Source organism: Scophthalmus maximus, chromosome 10 (genome assembly GCF_022379125.1).
Source record: "Scophthalmus maximus strain ysfricsl-2021 chromosome 10, ASM2237912v1, whole genome shotgun sequence".
NCBI classification, from domain to species: domain Eukaryota; kingdom Metazoa; phylum Chordata; class Actinopteri; order Pleuronectiformes; family Scophthalmidae; genus Scophthalmus; species Scophthalmus maximus.
Window position 1 is genome coordinate 22,415,984 of NC_061524.1, and position 22,890 is coordinate 22,438,873.

Here is a 22,890-nt window from a genome sequence, read left to right on the forward strand (position 1 = left end):
GGCTGGGGGGGCTGGATGGTGCACCCAGGCTATTGTGCCCGGTCCTTAGCCCATTAGCCACCACTAACCACTTCGAGTTCTCAAAGAGGAGCTCGAGGCCTGCCTGCCTGCCTGCCTGCCTGCCCGGTCTCGGTAACCAGGCATCGGCGCTAGCGAGAGGAGGAGAGGAGAGAAACAGTAGCCGTATTTAGAGTCTGATCCCCAGGAAAGCGTCCAAAATTTGGAGAGAAAGACGAGGGGAGCTTGGGACATTGGTAGGCAGAGAGAACCCCTCCGACAACAAACCCGGGGCTGACAAAGTTGTCTCTTTGGCAGTCGCGCCTCCTATTGACCCGGTAATTTATTCAAAGGAGATTTTTATCCCCGCGATCTGATTATTATGATAATCAAGTGACCCAGACCCCCTTTCTTGGCTCTTGTCTGCGGGTCCTGGGCTCGGCGGTGACAGTAAAAGCTGATTTGCACGGTCGTCACCCCTTGGTCACATTCCTGGACTCCTCTGTATCAAAGACGCACACAATGGGAACACAGTGGATGTGCGCACTTGATCCAGGCGCATGAGCGGAGGCCACAGTCTCCGCCGGGGGCTTTGTGTCAAACGAATACTAGTAGCCAGACAAGATTACACGAAACTTTTTATAATCCCACATGGGTCCAAAGCGGGACTCAAAACGACACACTTAGTATATGAAACTCCCGAACAACCCCAACAGGAGAGGCTGAGGCGATGTTGCCCATTTATGCGTAATTGAGGAATTCATTATGAACCTGGTTCTCCGATTGTATGCCATATAAGGACATTGGGCTATATAAATTGATATTTGGATAATTTAGTGTCAAATATGAAATCAAACGCAGGAATCCAACATGAATACGAATGATTAGTTTCCAGAATTCTGAGCAGAGAACTTGAGCATCCATGCTTATTCACAGGCACGTATGCGTTCATTATTTAGAGGGTGGAGACAAAAAAACAGACCTGCGTCGTGTCATAAAGGGGAGGGTCTTGGTTGCAATATGCTATATGTTTTTAGAGCAGGCATGTCTTGGTTCATATTGCATCTGACGCCAGGAATGGCGAGTGCGAGCCACGGCGCGGGCAGGAGAGAGGGAGGGGGGGGGAGGCGTCTTGATTCACGGCCACGGGAAATAATGGGGAAGATCATAAAACAGGGGGAAAACCCGTCCGAGGGAATCTGAATGGATGGAGCCGGTGAGACGTCACGACCAGCCGCAGCCATGAAGACCGTGCGGTCCAGCCTCCCGCAGCTCAGTTGCCCTGCATCTCCCGAGCCGCTCACGCCACGGGTTTGAAGAGCGGACGCCGCGACGACTCACAGGCGACGGCGTGAGTATGAGGAGATGAAATATAATCTTTGTTTTCTTCATGCATGGCGGGGGTCGGTGCGGAATACTGGCTCAGAATGACGGAGGAGCGCGCGTGCATCCTCGCAGCTCTGCATCGCCAACCTGCTCACACAGCGGAGCAGGGGGCGCGTGCGGCGTGGATCATGTGGCAACAGCAGGCGAAATGGGCGATGGGTGTTCTTGCAGCAGCTCCTCAGTTCTGCATTTGATATCATTTTATTATTTCCGTCTCTGTTTCTGTCCTGATGCACCGAGAGCTGTGAAGCAGACGGCGACTCTTCTTTCACACTGGAAGCTGCTGTGAGCGAATGGGAGATGGAAACGAATGGTTCAGTACTGATATGAACATTTTCCTTTTTTATTAGTATTGGTCTGTTTGCAAACTGCATCAAATAGAAATAGATCAAATGATTCCAATGAATGAATTCCTCTAAATGAATCGTGACCAGGTCGGGTGAAAGGTCACAGGTGAAGTTTAGAAAGAAACCGGCAGTCTCTAGGTAAATGATGAAATACCCTCGTGAAACAGCAACTTGTAATAAGACATGGTTTGTCTGCGCTTTGGGGGATAACTCCTCATTTTCACAGCCTCAATGACGCATTGTGCTCAGGTTTTCACATGCGCCATTCACAGGCAGGCACAAAGGCCAAAAGGCGCTTCCAGCCCTGATTTCATTTATCATGCACGCATCTCCAGGCTCGTAGTAGGGTCACCTCTCAACCCTGCTCGCCGTAGCAGCGGCGGCGACACAGACAAGCAACATATGGCACCAAAACCTGCACCGAATCCGACACGATAAGGGCCTGGGAACAAAAAGAGAGACACATTTTTTTTTGTCTCTTTTTTTTTCTTCAAATTAAGCCCTTGCAGGACTCTCATTGGCCATGGGGCTCAGAGGATTACCAAGAGACGTGCCTGCAATGCATGCGTAATAAGACAAAGTGGTGGCGTTCACACCCATAGTTGGCGGATCACAAGGCCAAACATCCAGTCCACACGTGTGCGCAGAGTGTGTGAGGCCTGCACCCAGGACACGTGTGCGACCCCCGGACACACCGCGGGAGAAAACTGAGGCCGGCGTGGGATTGAAGCCAAAAAAATGAAAGACAAAATTTTGGTGATCATGTAACGTTTCACACGACGATCATGACATAATGCACGTGTGTGCATGTAGGGGTCAATATAAAGCAGAGATTGAGAAACGAAGGAGGAAAAAAAAACGCTTACACAAAATTCTGGTTCTTCTTACAGAAGAAAATTTGGAGTTTAAATTGCAGAATAAAAAGATAAATTAGACTAGAACACACACACACACACACATGACGTCAGGTTGTGCACTGTGTTATTGTGACAATCCTTTACTTCAGCGCAGTGTGTGTGTGTGCATCCCACGGTCCACAGCTGAAGTCTGCAGCTTCCCACAACCATCACAACTGTCTTTAAAAAAAAACTTATTGTCGGATGAAAAATGCACTTTGCTGATTGTCTTTGCTGTTGTATGAATAATTGGGACAACGTGGCTCCTCCGCGCTGTGCAGTCCACTTGAAGAATAAAACGATCGTCTCTTTTTTCCAGGGATCCCTGGAGAGACACTCAGCGGCCTCACAACACGTGGCTTACTGTAGGTGATGTGGGCTCCCAGCTCCCAGCGCCACCCACACAAACACACCACAGGCTTTCGTTTTCAGGCTGGATATTTAGAGACGTATGAGGGATTCATGCATGTCATGCTTGAAAATAATAATAACTATACGATGTGTGACGGTTTATAGTCTGACGAGTATTAAGTTATGATAAAGTTATTCATATCATTCTAGTTCTAAGATAAATTAGTTTACTATGGTAAAAAAGATGATTTGGAGACGAGCCCAACATAATATAATGCTTAAAAAAAGGTGCCATTTATTTGCCAAAATCATACAATATCAGAGATGTCCAGTAACAATTCATTACGTGCAGGACGTGTGGAAAATTAATTATTGATTTCCTCCGCATGAATTATTTCCAATTAGAAGCCCCTGATCTGTTGACGTAATGCACGTCTTGGCCAATGGCGCAGCCTGGTGAGGTTTGTTTAAATGATGGAGAGGAAGAAGTTGGAGCTTTTTAAAATTTACTTACAATTTTTGTTAATATGAGATCAGGTGAGGCACAGAGAAGAGGCCGCAGGAGAGGTAACACTGAAGTTGTGCAGAACACAAGCGTTTACTATTACTCACTGCGTTAGCAATCTGCACTTTATGAAACGTTGCAGGGATTAAGAACCCGGAAGACAAATATTGAAAGCGCAGACACGAATGCGCCAGTGTTAATGAAAGGACTATAAATGATAATGGGGAAAAAGTGCAAGCTGCTTATAATTATCTTTCTCTCTATCCAACTTGGGGGGAAAAAATCGAGCCATAAACCTCACAGCACAGCAGCGCTTAAATATGTTGATGGATCGCATCATTCCCATTCAAAAATAAAATTGATGTGTTTAAACATCAAACTCAAATCCTGAATTAATAATAAATTGAATTATTTGTTTTGTGAAAAGTAAAAGTAAATTAAGTTTTTTAGATGGTATTAAAAAAAAATCCTAAATGTTAAAGGTTATTGTTGTAATTATACAATTACTGTGTAAAAATTATAACTGGAAATTTACACTTAAATCTGACCATTAAGAATATGTAAAGAATTTGTGTTTTTAAATATCTAATACATCTAAATATCTACACCATTAATCCGTCTGACTGAGCTATTTATGAAGTAAACTGTGTGTGTGTGTGTGTGTGTTTGCAATTAACACCTACGCTTGGGTTGATGTGTGTAGTCTGATATTTTCAGTAATTATGCATCAAATAATGTAAAGTTTTGCACACTGTAGGGTACACACTCGCGGGTGTGTGTGTGTGTGTGAGAGAGAGACATCCAGTGCAGCTGCATTGTGAGAGCTGAGGCATCTTTCTTGTTAAAGGTCCTCGATTTGTCCTTGTGTGTTGACACAAAAATCTCCTTGACGAATATCTGTGTTATGATGACAGCAACAGAATGCCTTTAGAAAAAAAATGTGCACAGCTTCAGACAGTAGAAGAATAAGATGACCTGCTGTTGGTGGGAGAACAATGCCAGCGAGATTTGTTGGGATCAGCCATCGCTGCTAGCACCTGCCATGTTGCCAGTCAAGTCGTGCTCAGGTTTCGGGCGTGTGTGATAGAGTGTCTCGCCCTCCTCTGTCACTCTCGCTCTCATTCTCCCCCAGTATCACTCCATCTCGCTCTGCTTTCAGTTAGTGGCGGTGGCGTTGGTGGGGGAGGAGCCTGCCACACCAGGGATCTGGGCACACTGAACAGCTTTAATTAGATGGGGCCTCATGCCATGTGGCTACATGGCGTGTGTGAGAGGGATTGTGTGTGTGTGTGTGTGTGTGTGTGTGTGCTAGGTCATCGTCTATTCCCGTACAACTGACGTGTTTTCACTGTATTTAAGCTTGATATTTGCAAATCTTGTGGACATTTTTAGGTGTGAAAGAACACGTACTTCGATAATCCCTTATGTGTCGTACAACATGCTTTGATATGTTTATTAGTTGTATTAAATCGTGGTTAGTTTATATGCAAGGGGAAAAAAATGTGCGTATGTGCATCTTTAACTCCTCTATCTTTGCGTTGATGCAACCTTTGCTTTGGCATCTCATCGTGTGAATGAAGACAAACCAGAGTCTTTTGTTGTCAAACAGCCATGATCTTCTTTTAATTTAAAAATGCATTTGGGCCGTGGTGGGGGGTGGCGTTTGAAGCCATCACCCTCCCATGGAGCCAGTCAGCAGGTGAGGCGGGTGTGCCATAGGCTTGGGCGCTTGGCCAGAGAAGGGAACTTTGGTGCCATAGCCGGTTTGGACTGGTTCATCAACTAGTGTACTTTTTTTCTTTTTCTTTTTTATTGGTGCCTCTCGCTGTTTGCTTGACTTTAGGGAGGTTTTATACGTAGGCATTACTCGCAGGCCAATCAAAGCTTTCATTGCACAAAGGGAGGTTGCCTATTGGCTCAGGAGGTTTGAGGCGGGGTGAGGGGCCACTTGGTGACATCACAAAATTTAGGGTCAGGACATTTAAGGCCGCTGCTGTAGGATAAGTGAGGAAAGAAGGCCTCAAGACAGAAGAATAACATCTTTGTTCGGAGGGTGTGATTTTTTTTTTCTGACCAGACTTTGCTCACTATTTCCCTCCAAAAAAACATGAAATCATGTAAAACCAAAGAGATGGAGACATATAATTATGTTTTATTAACTACTTTCTCTTCTGTGTATAGGTCAGAGCGTGGCCCATGCTACTCCGCCAGCAGCTTGAGAGGATGGGTAGCCTTAGGGGTTGGCTGTTATCTTTGGTTATCTAGCTGTATGAGTGATGTACATTCTTCATAAAGCTAGATAACCGAAAGTAACAAGAATCCCATTACACTCCTGAAGAAGGCATCAAGACCCCATTAGTACCCCCACCCCCACTCCCCACTAACTCAACAAGAACAGCAACAGAAGTGAAGAAAATGGACAACATTTATAGGACATGTCAGCGAAATGCAGCAAAAGGTAGGATGCATGATTTGGGTGTGTGACCCTTCCATTTGGTTTATTGAGGAAATGTGTGTGAGTGAATGTGTTTGAGCAAATCCCAGACCACAAGGCCAGTTAGGTAAACTTGACTTTGCTGTGAGCCTCTGTCTGTGTCTGCTGTTGTGGCCCACCGGCATTCAGAAATGCAGAATACTGTAAGCAGCCATGTAGGAATAAATTAAACCTTACCGTACATATTTCCTACAGCCGTACGGTTGGTGCAACAGGATCACTATTAATCTAATAAGCCCCATGATCCTTGAGTGTGGGGTTGCATGCAGGGGCTTAGCCTTAGCATCACATGGCCGGGAGTGACGGGCTTGCTGAAAAAGGCCCACACTGATTCACCAAAGCCGGTGGACTTTGACAAGTCGTTTGACAAGTTAGCTAATCAGTTTGCTCGCCAGTTTAGTCAATGCTCTATTCACTCGTCTCTATGAATTTCAGCTTTGATGCTTGCATCTTTGGCATCAAGAAAATATGCAATGTGCAAAGAATGTGGGCCTTTTATATCATAGGAGCTGCATACGGTGCTATAAATTATACATATGTTCTGACTTGGTTTGGATTGTGAGAGTTAGGAATGCTCCCTCCGAGTTAATCCAGGCTCCCTGTGCCCCGCCGGCACCTAAGTGAACAGACAAGAATTTGAGGCCAGTTTTGTTAAGTCCGCTGTTGTTGATTTTTTTTCTCCCTACCTACTCCATTCTTGCTTTTGCATGAAAAGATGTTTGATTTGGGGTGCTGGTTGTTGTTTGATTTGACGTGACAGTTGGCTTGGTTGTGAATGGGCCGTGGCAAAGCCTCCATTGCATGAGGTGCTGCGATGTGGAAAGGCCTGATAGGATCTTTCTGAATGCTCCTGTGTGGGCAATCAAGCAGAAGGTGTCCCAATTGACGAGGTCCATGACTGAAAGAAGGAGAAAAATTTCAGCCTTTAGGTTCTTTGCCTGGTCTCATGGTGAGGAGTAATTGGTCAATCAGATCCTCAACCTCAAGGCCCCTGATGGCTGATTAAAGGTGTGATTTCTCTTCTGCCCGTCAAAGCTAGAGGGTCACTCCTGCTGAGAGAGGTCACTGAGGATTGTTCCAAGGTCTGAAGGATTTGGAGCTACAAGGCTAGCGGTGAACTCCAATCGTACTACCTATTTGGCATTGCGGTTTGCCGTTTCAACATGGTGCAGCCAAAGCATCACCCTCAAAGTTTGTATATATTCAGCTTGACATGGTAGAAATTCTAAACAGTGGTGCTGGGACAAAGTAAAATTCCTAAAAGCTTTTGTGGCAGCCTCACCTCACAGTGTCAATCTCTTACAGCCCCGCAGTTGCGCCCGCCTGCCTGCTGCATTGCAGGTGCTCACTGTGACATTTGAGCTCTGGGCTCAGCTAGTAAAAGATAGAGGAACAAGGGTTTTGACAGGAAGTGATAGCTTCATTCTTGGGCGGCAAAGTGGTACCTGGTTCTCTCTCTGTTGTGGGGCTACCGCCACCGCAGATATATTTTCATTACAGTACTGACATGGCACGACCTTGATCTGTTATTTTAAATGAGAGATTGACAACTGTTTCTGACTAACAAGCACATGTTTATCTGTACATTTTGCCTTTCACAAAGAATGTATTAGGTAAAAGGCAGGCATATTTTGTACAGCGTAAAGATAAGCTCTCTCCTCTTGCTTCCTTTTCTGTGTCAGTTACAGTGTTGGGGGTGAATGGGACCTGAAGTCTGGGACAGATTGTGTTTAAACCCTAAGCAGTGCCCTGGGAGACGCATGTCATGGTGCAAATGCTTAGTGCTGGCTCTGTGTGTGGCACAGTTATATCACTAACACTTCACACTAGGGAACCCCAGAGTGGAGACTGTCTTAGCTTCCGCCTGCCTGAAAATGGCACGGAGATGGGAGAGTTTCTAAAAAACACCTTAGGGCCTTTGCTCTCTCTTTTTCGGTGTCCCCTGGCAGTGTCTGAAATAGAGAGAGGGTGCGAAGAGAAAAGGGTGAAGGGAAGAAGGCAGGCAGAAGAAAGAGGAGGAGGAGGAGGGGGTGGTGGGTTTGTCTTAGCTTTCATGCAATAGGCAAGCAGATTTAGACTCTAAGTGTCACATAGAAAAACAGCCATTGTGGTCGGGTCCTACTTGCCCCCCACCCCACCAGTAGACTTTACAGTCAATAGAGCTAGTCCACTTGTCACTGAGGGACAATGCTTCCCTTTGCCTCCCTTTCAACCCCGCCAGGTCCAAGCAGCCAGACAGTTTTCTGAATAAGACCCAGTGACTCTTGCCCCCTTTTCTCTGCCTCTCTTTCTCTTGAAGGAACACACCAACAGGGCTTGAAAATGCCTTCGCTGTACGGCATGAGCAGGAAGCCAGACCGTGTTATTTTCCACAACATCGGCATTCCCTCCATCCCATACACTCGCAGATAAATGTGTGTATCTTAGGCAGTTGCAAAAGTCAATGGGCCTCCCCAGACAAAGGAGATTAAGTTTGGCAACTTGGCAGTAACAGGTGTACTGTGACTGTGCTTGGACCACACGGGGGGAGACTCCAGTCACCTGACCCATTGCTCTGTTTGCCTCCCTGTTGGTTTAGAGTCCTCTGGAGATAAAGATGAAATGTACTTTGTGTTTTCAGATGACGAGATCGCTTTGGACCTTGTCTATTCAGGCGCTTTTGTCAAGAGTGTGTTGGGCCCTTTAGCTGTCCGGCAATGGCCTCATAATTTTTACTACTTTTGAAATTTTTGCTCAGCTTTGCCACATTTCTCCAGTGATTTCGTAAGTTTTATCTACAGGGATTGTGCAGGTATCTTTAGATCTTGAGCTGTGGTCACCCGAAGGAGCCAGCCTAGGGTAAACAACGTTGGCGCAGAGGAAGAAAGAAATATCAGAGGGAGCGCTGTGCAGAACTTAAGCATGAATACATTTTCACACGTAGAACTGAGACAGTGATGTTTTAAGAGTGGAAATGTCTTTCAAAGAGAATGAATGAAGCCTTCTCTTTCTTCATGTTTAGTATTTTCAACCACAATAAATCGAGCCATTCAGCAGCAGCACAAACAGAGCCACTCTCTGAGCCAGAGCAAATCAGTGCATGCATTTGTTTGTTTGAGTTGTTAATAAAGCTTTTACTGAGAGGCTCTGTCCTCAGCAAAAGCCCATTCTGGTGAAATGACTTGGCAAAGCATCCGATGGAGGGTCTGTTCAGACTGAAGCTGCTCCCCCTGCCATTGTCTAGCCCTCTCTCACACACCTACGAGTCCAGAGTGAGCACACAATGTCATTGTTGCATGAGCTGTTAATATCAGAAGCTTCACAATAGAGCCCATTCGCCATATTTGCATAAGGCACTTTTCCAACAAGGACCCGGAGAGGGCTTGAAAGCTGGCCCACTCCAGTGCCAATGGCAAAAAAATGTCAAGTGCCAATTAGGAGAGGTTTGCCACCATTCAGCAGTACCCCACCCACCCCTGTAGTCAGTCCCCTCCCTGCTTACCCCGACACAACTCTCTCACACTCCAAGTCACCCCTGTTTTTACCACCTTATTCCAATTTCAGACACATCCTTCCCCTGCTGACACACAGAGACAAAAGCTGGCTCCCTCCTCCGCTGGCTAATGGAGAATCTTTTCTGGATGGAATTAGCAAAGTGAGACAGTGTGCTCTGTGCACCGATTAGTCAGCTTTCTTTGTTGATATCTTTGAATTGAAGGGTTGGGGAACTATGTGGCTAAACCTGCAAGATACAGACTCAACCTGTTAGTGAATACTGAACTAAGTCAGCTGGGTACATTGTGCTGCTTTGGTTTTGGACTCAGGTTACCATGGGCAGGTGTAAGTTATTGAAGGAAATTTTTTGGTAAAGATAAACGCCGATTTTTAGCAATTAAAAATAACTCCTTTCATCTGATATTCAGTCTGTGTTAATAGCATCTAGCCACCTACTGATTTGCTTTAAGCTAGTCCTGCTTATCATTTTGCACTGATGCAAACACCAAATGCCGAGCATCCTATTATGAGAATGGCTCTCAGAGACCATTAAAAGCGGGAGCACAAGCTTCGAGTCAGCTGTTAAGGTGACTCGACTGTTACGGTATTGGTGTGCCTTACGTTACGTAAGGCACACCAATATCACAGTCGGATTTACTGTAGTGGAGCCATGTCAAACCCAGGTTAGCTTAACTGGTGAGTGTCAATAGTGCTGAGAAGCTTCTTACATTTCTATCAATGCTGCAAATTTGACATTAATTCCTCTAATGCTTAACTGCAGCTGTCAGATGCAAAACTGGGAGGAGACGGAATGTAGATCATCATCAGTGACTCTGAATTTAAGTAACGTTGTGTTTACATTGAGAAAACCTGGTACAAGAGGCAGAGACATCAAATAAACAGAAAAAAAACAGTTATCCTGTAAAATGAGTCGAATGCAGGAAATTTAAAAGACATGAAATCGTAGACACATTAAAAGAAGGTAATCGTGTTTGTCCAATTGGGCTACTGTTGTTTGGTACAGAGCATTTACCTAACTTACCGCCTCCTGCCACTCAAAGGGATTTTTCTCTTGTCCCTTTTCTCTTTCATTCTTTCTTTCAATCTCTGTGTCGGGTTTTTTTTTTCTTTCCCACCCTTGATTCTCAGATGGTTGGATCTGATTTGCATACATTTGCATAATGAAAGTCATTTGCATGCTCAGGGGCAGACTGTACCATGAGAACAGACATGAAAAGGTGTGTGTGTCTGTGTGTGTGCGTGTGCGTATGCTTTCATGTATTCTTGTGTCTTTGGCTTGCATTCATATGTTTCCGTGAACTTTACATGTGTGTTTTGATGGATAAACAATGTTCTTAAAATTCTCCCTCTCACCCTCTGATTTTCCCCACTTCATTTTCTGTGCAGACTACAAGACCCCTGAAGGAGAGCTGGCAAAAAGAGACTGAAAAACAGAGAAGAAAGAGGAGGAGGGGTTGCTGTTGATTCTGCCCTCGCTCTCTCCTCGCCCTCCTCTGCATCGTCTCTTCCCTCCTCCTCCCCCATTCTTCTTCCTCTGCTCCATCCTCAGCAGACTGCCCTTTTTTCCTGTACGGCAAAACGAAGCCTGCGCCACCATCTTAGAGCAATGCTGGCATGAAATGGAAGTGGGAAGAACAGCAAGTGCAGGTAACACTCCAAACCAGCTGCGCCCGCCATCCTGCATCTTTCCACTGGCGCCATCCCGACTCTCCATCCTCTCCTCGTCAGCCTACCCTAGCCCTCTCCCCTCGTCTCCAGCAGTATACAGCCTCTGCTTTAATCACCTCGGATATGTTGGTTAATTGCACGATTCACGAACTGTGTTGATGGGTGGAGGGGCGGGTGAGCTGATGGAGGCGGGGCATGTTTTGTATTTGTGTTCACATTAAATCACTCCACTGTCAATGCCTCTCTCTAGAGGCTTTGAGTGGGCATCTGTCCTCCGAAGTGCAATGTTAGCTTTCCCGTTTGGGAATTCCCGTGCCATCCTCACATGTGTGCCCTGACATGGCGGTGGCTGCCATTTTGGAGATACGATGAAAACAGTGCCTGATCTACGTTACAGAGGCACAATTTGTAACTAAATAACTGAGCACTCTGGGATTTTTGCACGCTATTCTGACAGGCATAAAACAATATAGTAGATGATGGTGTTTTTTTGTAGTCTGTTGTGACAGAGTTACAACTTCAAGATTAATTCTGAAAATCCAGAAGTTCCTCTTCAACTCCTTAAATGAGGTCGGCGGAAATGTAAGGCAGGGAACATCTGTCGAGTGGAAACTGATGGTATCCATGAACCACTATTGACATTGTCACTGCAGCATGTAACAAACTGTGCACATAAAGCAGCAGAGAAGAGACAGACAGAGAGAGAGAGATAAATAATAGAGAAGAGGTGGTGAAGAAGTGAGAATGTGGGACCTCAAGAGGATGAGTCTCGGTACTGGAGTGGCAAGTGTTGGAGGGCAGTTGGCGCTCAGACAAGTCGAGTATTGTTCTCCCTCGGCGAGCTTGTTGCAGTGCAGCATTATTACAACCGGGGAGCTCCCAACTTTAAAAAACGCTGAAACTAAAACTTCAAGCATCAACTGGGCTTGATTAAGTGAGGCAGGCGTAATGCACTCCACTGTCCTCACAACAGAGACCTCCCACTGTTTGTGTCTGCGGTGTGGAGGTCAGAGAGACACCGCTAATGCTAACTTACAGCATGGTGCCAGTCTGTACTTACTCTGTGCTAACAGAGAGACTGCTCATAGACCCTGTTGGGTCAAGGTGAGAGAAGAAAAGGAGACTGTCGCTAAATAAAGGAACGAATATTGTCGTCACTGAAGGTTCGGCCCAGTGTGACTTTCCCAGTTTATGAGAGAAAGTGAGAATCGGAAATAAATGAGCCAAATTGAAGAAAAAAAATGTCAGCTTCTCTTTACACAAACTAAACCTTAAGCGATGTTTGTTCTCTAATTAGGTCACGCCAAGCTTTCTGTACTTCAATTTTTGATGATGCAGCCTTTAAAAGCAGAGGCGTCGCTTGGCTTTCCTGAAAAGTTCTGTGGTAACTGTGTCCAACCCAAGGAACACTAATCACAGCCAGGCCGCCATAAACAGGTGGTAGATTGAGCAAAGGGGGTCGGGGTTGTTCTCAATTTACTGTGTAAATTATGCAGAGCCCAAAACAATGCACACAGTAGACAGTGGAGTGGCTGGCGTTGGCTAATGAGATGATGAGAAGCCTGGGAGGGCTGGGAGCTTGTGGAGGTGAGGGGGTGGGCACGGTCGGCAGCTTGTGTCTGGATCTGTGTATTCGTGTGTGTGTCTTGTGTGTGAGGGTCTAGAGGAGCTTTGGCAGGGGAGCCGACACTGTCCCGTCTGCACAGGCCCCACCATCAGCACCCCTCCTACCCAGACTACAGAGTGCTACAGAGGGAGGGGAGGGTTAGCAGGCAGCTGGGGCACCCAGCCCCCATTGCGCCGCCAAGAGCACCAGCCTTGGGAACCTCTGTGGCAGGGGTCCCCTCCCAACACTGGCACGTAGGGGCCCCTCAAAAGTCTGGCTTCAAACCCCCCACCACCACCACCCCTTCCTCCCCTCTTGTCTCCCCAACCACCACCACTCCTCACACTGTGAGGATGGGGGCCTGGGAAGGACTTCAAGTTCACGGCCAGACCTCCTATTGAGCTGACAGCCTGACTGTTTGCTCAATTTGGCTCCCTATTCAGGGTCGAGCTGGAGGGGGGAGTGCTGAGAAAGGGCTGGGGGATTGGAGGGTGGGGGTGTTTCTAGATGGGACATGGTAGCACTGTTAAAGCTATTCATTCAGCAGGGGGAGATAAGTAAAGAGCGAGGGAGAGAGTGAAGAGGGATCGGGGGCTCGAGTCGGTGAGCATAAATAAAAAGTGAGGAATCCAGGCTCAAAGTTTGCTTTGAGCAGTGTGCGCCTCTCTCACACTCTTTTAGACTCTTAATTACTGGCGCCTTCCACTTTTCTCTCAATACACCCCACACACCCCTCCCACATCCCCACCATGCACACACACACACACACACAGACACACCTGAACATACACATGCAAAATCGCAATCATTCTCATCATCCTCTCCATCCCCTGGTTTTATTAGTCCACATGCTGAGGCTGTACATTTACCATTAACAAGCTTATTCACTCAACAAAACAAGACCAAGATGCCAATAACTCAAAGCGACACCAATACCCAAAACTGCCTTTTATGCCACCAACTTGCACCGTCAACCACTCCCTCCCTCCCCTCCCTACCTTTTTCCCTTGCCCAGTGCACCAGTTCTGAACAACGGTGCAGTGCCAAATGCCAAGGCTAACGTGATGCTTGCTAATGGCTCGGGCAATGCTAATTAGCACGGCGGTTGCTGATTTCTAATCTGAACGGCTGCATGGTCAGTTCACTCTGCACTTGGTGACCCGCTGTAATATTTTAAGTTGCTTGTCTGAGCTGCTTGAAAATGTAACAACAATAAAGGGGGTTTGATAGCCTTCTGAAGTCCAACTCAGCCTAGCTTAGGGTGCGTCACATGCTTAATCTTTGTATTAGCAGCTCATCGCGTACCAGGCTCCTGCTAAGGCCTTTCAACTTCAGCCCCAATCCCCTCTGCTGGTACATGGAGCTACGCTTCCCTCGGGCCAGATTTAGGACACACAAGAAATGCCATATTTTATTTTCAAGCCTTCTTCAAACTGACATTCACAATCTATTGTCTCAGATAATTGTTCTGACATTCACATGATTGGCCTCACTGTGTGTTTTGACTCCCTCTGAGGAAAGAAGACAGATTATTAATGTAATATTTTCTTCTGCAGGTGAGTGCCATCGGTGCTGGAGGATCCGACCCAGGCAGTGGAGGAACAGCGGGACTCCTCCTTCAGCTGCCGATTGCCACCTTCCAGCCCGGCATAAACAAGGGCGATGATGTCTGCGCACGACTCGGCGCCCATTCCTTGCTGTCACCTTTGAGCATTGCCGTGGTGATGTCTTTGATGCGGCTGTGCGATGCATTATTTGACCAGACAGGCTGGACTGATTGTGAATGCAATCATCGCGGTGGAGTGTGGGAAGCGACTTTCAGACAGAAGATCGGCGGCTCGAGGATTGTGACTCCTCTTTTTGTATTTTGGGAGTGTGGCATTGAATTTTGTCATTTATATTGTTATATATTCACTTACTTCACTAAGAAAAAATATGTGTTCAACTTAAATAGGCTCCACTTACTGCAGGTCACACTAGATGAGCTGTAGCCCACGTTGTGTTTGATTTGTTATTGCTTTAGTTGCTATGACTTTAAGACACGTGAATGTGAGACCCACGGCAGCAGTGAATAATACTGCACTGCGATTGGACAGCTCCATGTGTCGGCTGACACAATGGCGAAGGAGTGAGCTGTCGTCTTTATACTCTATGCAACTGTTCAATTGTGTTTCATCTTGAATCCCAGTTGAGCTTCTTCTATCTTTATTTATTTTTTATGTTTAGCGGCTGTAGTTTATAGACATTCCTTCAGACGTCATCAGGAGAAATGTTTTTTGAGGAGCCTGCATTCCCGATGTCAATACACTGATACAGAAAGTTACCGTCAGAGTGTGAGTGTCAGTGTGGGACAGATGACAGAATGTAGCTCAGTTTCATCACTGGATGTATTGAATCTCATATTTGCAGCCACAACAGACTGTGCAGCCATAAGCCACAGTCTGAGTAAATGTGGACGCACACATTTAATATTCCTGGTGGCAGAAGTGTATTTGATCAGCAGGGAGCAGCTGAGCAGAGTTGTGGTTCTGTGTATACAGAACACACCACACTATTAAAACCTTCCCAGTAGGCTTTGAAGCGCAGCGGTTTGGTTCATAGCAGTTACCTGCTTCGCTGTATTGACACATCTTTGGGTGAGACACGACAGATACATCGGCTTTGCACACTGCCTTAATTTCCGGTCCTTGACATTGACACACACACACACACACACACTCACCCAAATGCAATAAAGCAAGTGCTATCGCAGCCTAATTCATTCTATATTAATTTTTCAGGAAGTGGCAATTTTTTTCTTATTACAATTGATAATCTATGCAAATCTTTTAAATATTACTTTAAACAATCTGTGTCTATGCAGTGCTTTTGCAATTGATTCAAGGGAGACTATCTTGGTCTAATTTAGAAAATGTATTCTTTTGATAATCATGCACATCCCAGTGCTCAAGACAATTACTTATCTGCCTGGATAAGCTTGAAATTATTTTTTTTAATTTCTAGCAAAAAATAGGAGTCACTCTTCTGATATCAGTCCAGTGGCATGAAAACCATAATTTGTGGTCTAAAATAATTATATTTGTTGCACTAAATCTTTTATTCCCCTCAAATGCATCAGATGCGTCATAGCTTATTCTTTTATATAAGCAGCATTGTTTGTGTTATGCAGTGTAATCACTGTGTATACGTATTCACCACATGTGCCTTTCTATGGAAAACTGTGTTGGAATAGTAATAAAGGTTTACATTGAAAACAGTGAAACTGGACGTTGTGTGTGTTTTTGTAAGTCTGTGATTCTGCTGCAGGATCCTCTAATGAATGAAAAAGAAGGTTGTGTGTTCAGAAGTCACATGTACTGCAGGAGTGTCCTTGAGCAAATCCCAGCATTCGGTCACACCCGTGGTGAAGTAGCTAAGTGAAATATGTAAACGTAAATATCTGTCGGCTATGGGAGAGGAGGCAATCCAATACCTGGTTGCATTTTTTTTTTGCTGCAATCAAGTTCGAGCATGTTACAGCCAAAAATTATTATAATTACAGAGATCAAAAAATTTAAAACACCATCACAGATGTGGGTTTATTTTCTGTCGTGTTTGGCATCAAGCAGCATATGAGAAAGACAGTAGAGCACCGTCCGGATTTAATGTAAACTTAATCCTGAGCTCCTGTTGTTGTATAAATTTGTAATTAGCCAATATGCATTTACACACGTCATTAACCTGCTGTTATTCTGAATTTAGGTAAAACAAAGAGCACGGTAGCGTCCCTCATCGCTGACTGTGCAGCAGCGGTTCTGTGCAGTCCACTCTGTGCCGTGCACAACACTTCCTCTGCATGATTTGCTTTCTGAAACCACATATGGCAAATGCGCAATCGCTGACATATGGGCCCCTCTCACAATTCATTAGCATTGTCATGTTAAATAGGGTAATCCCACTGTAAAACAAATGAAATGTAACCGTGTACAGTACAGGTTGATCACACAGCTCTTTTCATTCATTTCCCCCCCTTTTATGAAGTCTAATGTAATTCAATGAAAGAGGTTTCTAACGCAGCTCTGACGCACCCCCTTGGGTGTCTGCATCCTCGCTGCACAGCAGCAGAGGCTTTACAAGCCGCTCTCGTCTTGTTTACAGCTGCGCTGCGCGTTGAAATGAGTTGTAGTACACATAAACAGCAGCAACATGCAAATAATATGTGCCCTTATTAACCAGGGCAGCCTGCAATTACATTATGTCCCGGGCGTTAACATCCAGGGAGCGGGCTACGGTCCACAGTAGCAGCTCCCCTCGCCCTCAGTGTTTCTTGGCGGCATCATGGCCCTCATAATCTGATTCACAGCTTTTGTCATGCTGCCAAGAGGTAAGTTGTATTAGCCAAGAACTATAGACCTTAATGAACTGAGAGCGATGTTAAGCACACTAGAGCAAGCTGGAGTGACGGCGTACAACTAGCCTGTAATTTGCAGCCATGATGGATCACATTCTTAGGTTTGTCAGGTCTCGCAAAAATTTAAAATGTCCCCACTCCCCATTAATGAGCATCCTGACAGAAAAAAATGGTAGCAAGTCTTGCGTATAAGACTCTTGTACTGTTGCGTTTGGCTTCCTTTTGACATGAAACACAAAATGGCTGCCGGACACATCAGATCATGAGACTGAAGGAATCAGATTCCAAGATGGCGCCGTAATGACATTAACGCAGGTTGAATCAGTCCGGATCATTTTCTTGAAATTGGAAAAACTACACGTTTGATTGACAATTACACAACGGCGGATGGGGTGCGGGGGGGTCCGAAGTAAGAAACGGCGGGTTTTGGTGCACGGCCAAGGTCTAGGAACTCGGGTGCTGCTCCTTTCACAAGTTCCTCTGAATCATCATTGGTATGCAGGAATGCACCCGCAGGAGGCCTTTCTGTGTGATTCTGGAGGGAAACGTGTTTGCAACTGGTCGCCAGGACAGATGATGTGTGTGAATGTGTGTGTGTGTCTCTTTGGATTTGACCACTGTCAGTGCCAAGAAAAAGTGGGCACCTGTCCAGATCTGTCGACCTAGGCGAGTGGCCTCCCAGTGTTGCAGCCCATCAACGAACACAAAATGGCTCCAGGTGCTTTGAAGGGTACGTTGTACTGTGAAATGTTCCAGTTTTCATAAAGATCGTTGATAATAAAGACTTGTGTGTGTGTGTGTGTGTGTGTGTTATCAAGGCTTTCCGGATACTCCGTCCTTGCACTGACAACATTAACGGACAGAAGCATTTACAGCAGTTCGGCACGTTGTGCATTAAACACACCACAGATTTGGATGAAGTTGTGGTTTTGGTCACTCACACATTTGAATCTGTTCACTCATGACACGATTGTTCTACTCCCAGGAAACTTTTAGTTTTATATACTAACATCGCTTTATGATCCTGTGAAGATGAAGCTCAAAGATCGGACTGCACTCAAGGGACATCAGGTGTTAGCCAATAGCCTGGGAAAATGATTTCACAATTTAAGAATAGTCAAGATAGGTGATCTTAATGGGAAAATACTCAAGTTTGACTGCTTTATGAATTGATTTTTTAATTATACTTTTATTTAAATTTAAGGACCACTAATGTGGTATTTGCATTTCTACTTCAGTGCAGGTTTACAGTTCTTCATCGCCGGCCTTTAACAGCATCTCATGACTATATTTGACCATGTATTTAGTTTCTACTTCACATTAAATCATATTGAAGCAGAAATTACTTGTTACACTTTCCTTTCCTCAACCAAATTCAGCACAGTTTCAGTCGTCTACTTAACTCAACTTAGTGATTACTGGGCAACACTGGCATGGTAAACTGCCACAATATTTAATTGTGAATTGTGAATTTACATCCAGCCGAAACCCCCCAAAATAGCTTAAAATGACAAGAAAAGGCGAATGTGTCCTTAAAGGATGTATTGTGATTATACTTTTGTCAAAGCTCGCACTTCAAAATGTCTGCTTTACAGAAACTAGATTTAAAAACTGTTTTTTAGCACTTGACCCTGCGCTTTTTCAGTTTTAACATCTAATGAATTTGGAAGGGTAAGACAAATGTCTGCAGAAGCTAATACATAAGTGAGATTGACAAGGCTTTACCTAACAGCGGCAATATTTCAAGCTCAAGTTTTGTCACTTTGCAGGTAGCATGAAGCTTTGACTATGACGCTAAGCCTAAAATCCACTCACACCCTGGAGCAATTTCTTGGAGCTTATGTATTTATTTAAGAAAGAGAAATACTTGAGCAGCAGAGGTTAGCGAAACTCAGGCCTGATGAGTTAGACGTCCGAATCACAGAGGATGCTTTTCCTGAAGGCGAGGGAGCCCTGTTGTGGAATGTCAAGTAGTTTGGCCAGGGCGGGTGACTGAAGCGGGAAGTGATTTGACTAATGTTTTCCCTTTCATGGCGCTCCTCACCACCACGTCCCCCTTCGTCCTCCCCAACCGCCAAAAACCTCCCCAGAAAACTTTACGGTGATGTCATTCATATGCAAAACAGGCATGCTTTCAGCGGTTGAATGTGTGTGCATGCATGTGTGAGCGAGTGTGTACGTGTGCGCGTGTGCATGTGTTGCTTGAGTGGCTGATTCCATTACTTGAAGGACCATTACACTTGCCTGTCAACAGCCAAAAGACCTGAGAAAAATTAGCAGATTAAATCACTCCTTTCGCTCCTTTCCTCCCCCTCCTACTCCTCCTCCTCCTCTTCCTCCTGAGTAAGAATCCAGGCTGTTGTTGCAGGATGGATCTTAAGAAAAATGTATTGCATTTCCTTTCAAAGTCACATCTTTATCTGATCAATGACAGGTCCTAATTTTGGCGACAAATCTCTAGAAAAGGACAAAAAATAAAAACAATGATAATGCTGCAAGACACAATCAGGGCAGAGCTCCTTTGAAAACGAGAGCTAGGAGGCAAAATCCTATAAACAGGGGCAACCAGGGAGACTGAATCTAAATGTGGTTTTATAGCCTTGTAAAATTAAATAACACTGAAGCGTGAGGGGGTCCAGTACACGTTTATTGATGCAGCAGGGCAAAAGTTCAAATGTTGGGGAGGGTTCAACAGATTAATGATGGGTTAGTGTTTTTTTTTCACTGTGAATTCATGGAAAACATCAAACTCTACGACTGTTTTAACTGGCCAAGTCACGCCACAGATATAAATCCTAATCATAATCCTGCAAGGGACTCCAGACACATAGTTTTACTTATCATGGTATGACAGGAATCCAGCAGAGCTTCTCCACTCAAAAACAAAAGAATAAATCCCACATCCCAGAATGTGGGAATGAAACCCCCTCGGGTGAGATTAGCATTCTGGGAAAACAAAATTCCCCACTGGGGCTTTTGCCACAGACCAGATGGGTGTACCCCCCAAAAAAATCAGGCACACAGGGGGAAGTGGCTGGAGAAGAAGATGAAGAAAAAGAGGCTTGGCCCCCAGGGAAGATGGAGGAGAGAGTACTGTAAGAGGAGGAGGAAACCTCCTGAGAGAAGGGGCGTGAAGAGTTAACGCCGACAGCTAAACAAAAGGCCAACAACACCGCCAAGGGCAGAGAGGAGCACGGGAAAAGAGCTAAGGTCAAGGGGACCTCAGGGGGGTTCAAGTTCAAGGTTACTATCAGTGTCTGCATTTTAATAGCCACGCCACGCCCTCTGAATAATTTTACTTCCATTTGCAACAACTGCAATCGCCACATCTCTGTTCACTCCCCAACATTCAAACTAAAGCCGCACACAAACTGGCCATTGTCTCTCTGTGGCCACAGAGAGGCAAAAGGTAAAAGCAACGAGGAGGGTGAGGTGTGACCGGGCTGCTCTCACGGTTAACGTGTGACAGGTTGAACTCGAGATGGCCGCCATCAGGAGTTTTTGCAGTGGGTGGCACTGTTGGCGACGGTTCAGTGAGATGTGTCTCTGATTATTCAGAAGTGCGAGGAATCTGCATTTCAGACTTCTGATCGGAAGGTCGGAGGCTGATAAAGAGACGCAGGTGAAAAATGTCCTTTCACTTTTTAAAGACAAGAGTTTTTCCTGACATTGCTGTGTAATGTGCTTTTAAGCCTTTGAATGTAGTTTTTTCCTTTTGTTTTCCCTAAAGTAGCTTTAAGGGTTAGTTAAAATCAAATGACTCTGTCCGACAGTATCATATACTGTATGTTGTGCTGTTCCAGCTCTTTATAGAAGCTGTGTGAAGTTGTCACTGAAATATTAATGGACAAGACAAGATTTTATGTGGCTGTGATATTCCATCAAATAGAAATATTCTATATTTGATGATGTATCTGATATCAATTTTTCCTTTCTCACCTAAATCTGACAAGTTGCAAGTTTCTCCTTTTCCTCCTGAACAAGGCTGCGTCGCTGTGATCATAGAGAGGTGTTGCCTTGGCGGGGGAGCCCGACTCACAGGCGACTCCTCAATGGAAAGGAGCAAAGGTCTGTTGCTGGGTGCTTTTTTAAAAATTTCTCATTTAATAAAAGTGTGAACATTTGGTTAATGTGGTGACAAAGTCAGAAAACACTGCCTGAAACGCTGTCCTGATGATGTAATGGAAACTGTTTGCCACAATTCACAAACTCAAACACTCTGCTGGTCGACCGACAGTGTAACTTTGTCCTCACATCCATCAGACTCATTAATGGTGGATGTATTTATTTTAACACTCTTCTTGCCTTTTATTTTACTTTTAAGATTATCTCCCTGCTGACTGCTGTCTGGATGTTGTACGATAAGGACTGATGCTTTTACACAAGTCAATTTCCTTACGGATAAAAAAAGTTAATTGAATTGAATAGAACTTACTCACTCACTTTGTCTGCACTATCAATTTCATTTTCTGAAAACGATCTCCATCCAGACAAGAGTTTCAGCTTTGTGTCAGACTAACAGACCTGAAGATTTATATCACGTGACCATTCATATACACTGGGCATGTGCGTGCCGGTGTAAACAGGAAGTAGATTGTCTCCTCTGCAGTTAGTTGCTGAGTTACAGAAAATCCCCTCAACGAGGAACAGCAATGGTGAAAAGTAAGAGCAGGTATTTCTGTTCTTGGAACGACGGCAAAGTGGAACTGGTCCTGACTGGAAGTGTTGGCGACACTTTGCCTTCATTGCTGGTAGTCGAGTCGTGACTGATTAGAACCAATCAGGAAGAGAATGTCTTCAAAAGTCAGCATTCCTGCTTGTTCAGATTAAAACACAACCCTGCGGGTTTTCAAACTGGAACAAGCAAATGGTGTTTCCGAAAGTCCCTGTCTTAGAATCCTGAGAACTACGGAATTGTGTGGACACCAGGCGTAATGGAGCAAAACTGGCTGACAAAAAGGTAGCGTCAGTCAGTCAGTCAACGACAGACATTCGCCTCTATAGGGCTGAATTTGAACATGTTTCTTTCATCCAATTCTCCTTCACTCAAGGTCAACTTACTGAATATACAGAAGCAGATTCAATTCTGAGCATTTTTTTGGACGACTCATCTTTGTTTTGTTGGAAGAGAATTAAAATGGAGGATCTGTGTCTTTGTATCTTTAAGTTTGAGTTTTCCCCCACAATGTTTTAAAGGCTCTTTACCAAACTGACCAAGTAAAAAAAAATATTCTGAAACAGCAATTAAAGACACACACACACACACACACACACACACACACACACACACACACAAAGAAACCTCCCTTCTATATAAACACTTTTCAGTGTATTAATTGTGTGGTTATGTGACATATTTCGTCTCGATGGACACACTGTTGAATGAAGTCAGAACGTGTGAGTGGTGAAAAGATGGCCAACAACAATGGCCTAATGAGATTTTAAAGTCAATTGTGTTGATTATCTCTGCTCTCTCTCATGTCAGAGGCTACGTTTAGATGCCAGAATGATTCAGCATGGGGGTAGGAGATCTGCTGCAGCCTTCAAATACGTTGTGTTTGTTTTTCAGGAAGTGATGCCGTTAGCTGCAGCAAACCCATTTGCACCTGGATGGGTATGGTGGCACTGTGAGAATCACATTCTTTGATTTCGCCAGTTCTTTCAACACCATCCAGCCACTGCTACTGGGTGACAAGCTGCAGGTGATGGGTGTCAGCCCAGTGGGTCCACCATCTCCTGGATCACTGACTACCTG

The 22,890-nt window shown here is 44.9% G+C and overlaps 1 long non-coding RNA gene across 1 annotated transcript; it reads left to right on the plus strand.

Annotated features, from left to right (window-relative positions):
- Positions 1-1,116: 1,116 nt before the first annotated feature.
- Positions 1,117-16,007, plus strand: LOC118285506. Its single transcript, XR_004785115.2, has 4 exons — positions 1,117-1,348; positions 5,664-5,940; positions 10,858-11,118; positions 14,302-16,007. It is a non-coding gene; the product is annotated as an uncharacterized LOC118285506 (long non-coding RNA).
- Positions 16,008-22,890: the final 6,883 nt, after the last annotated feature.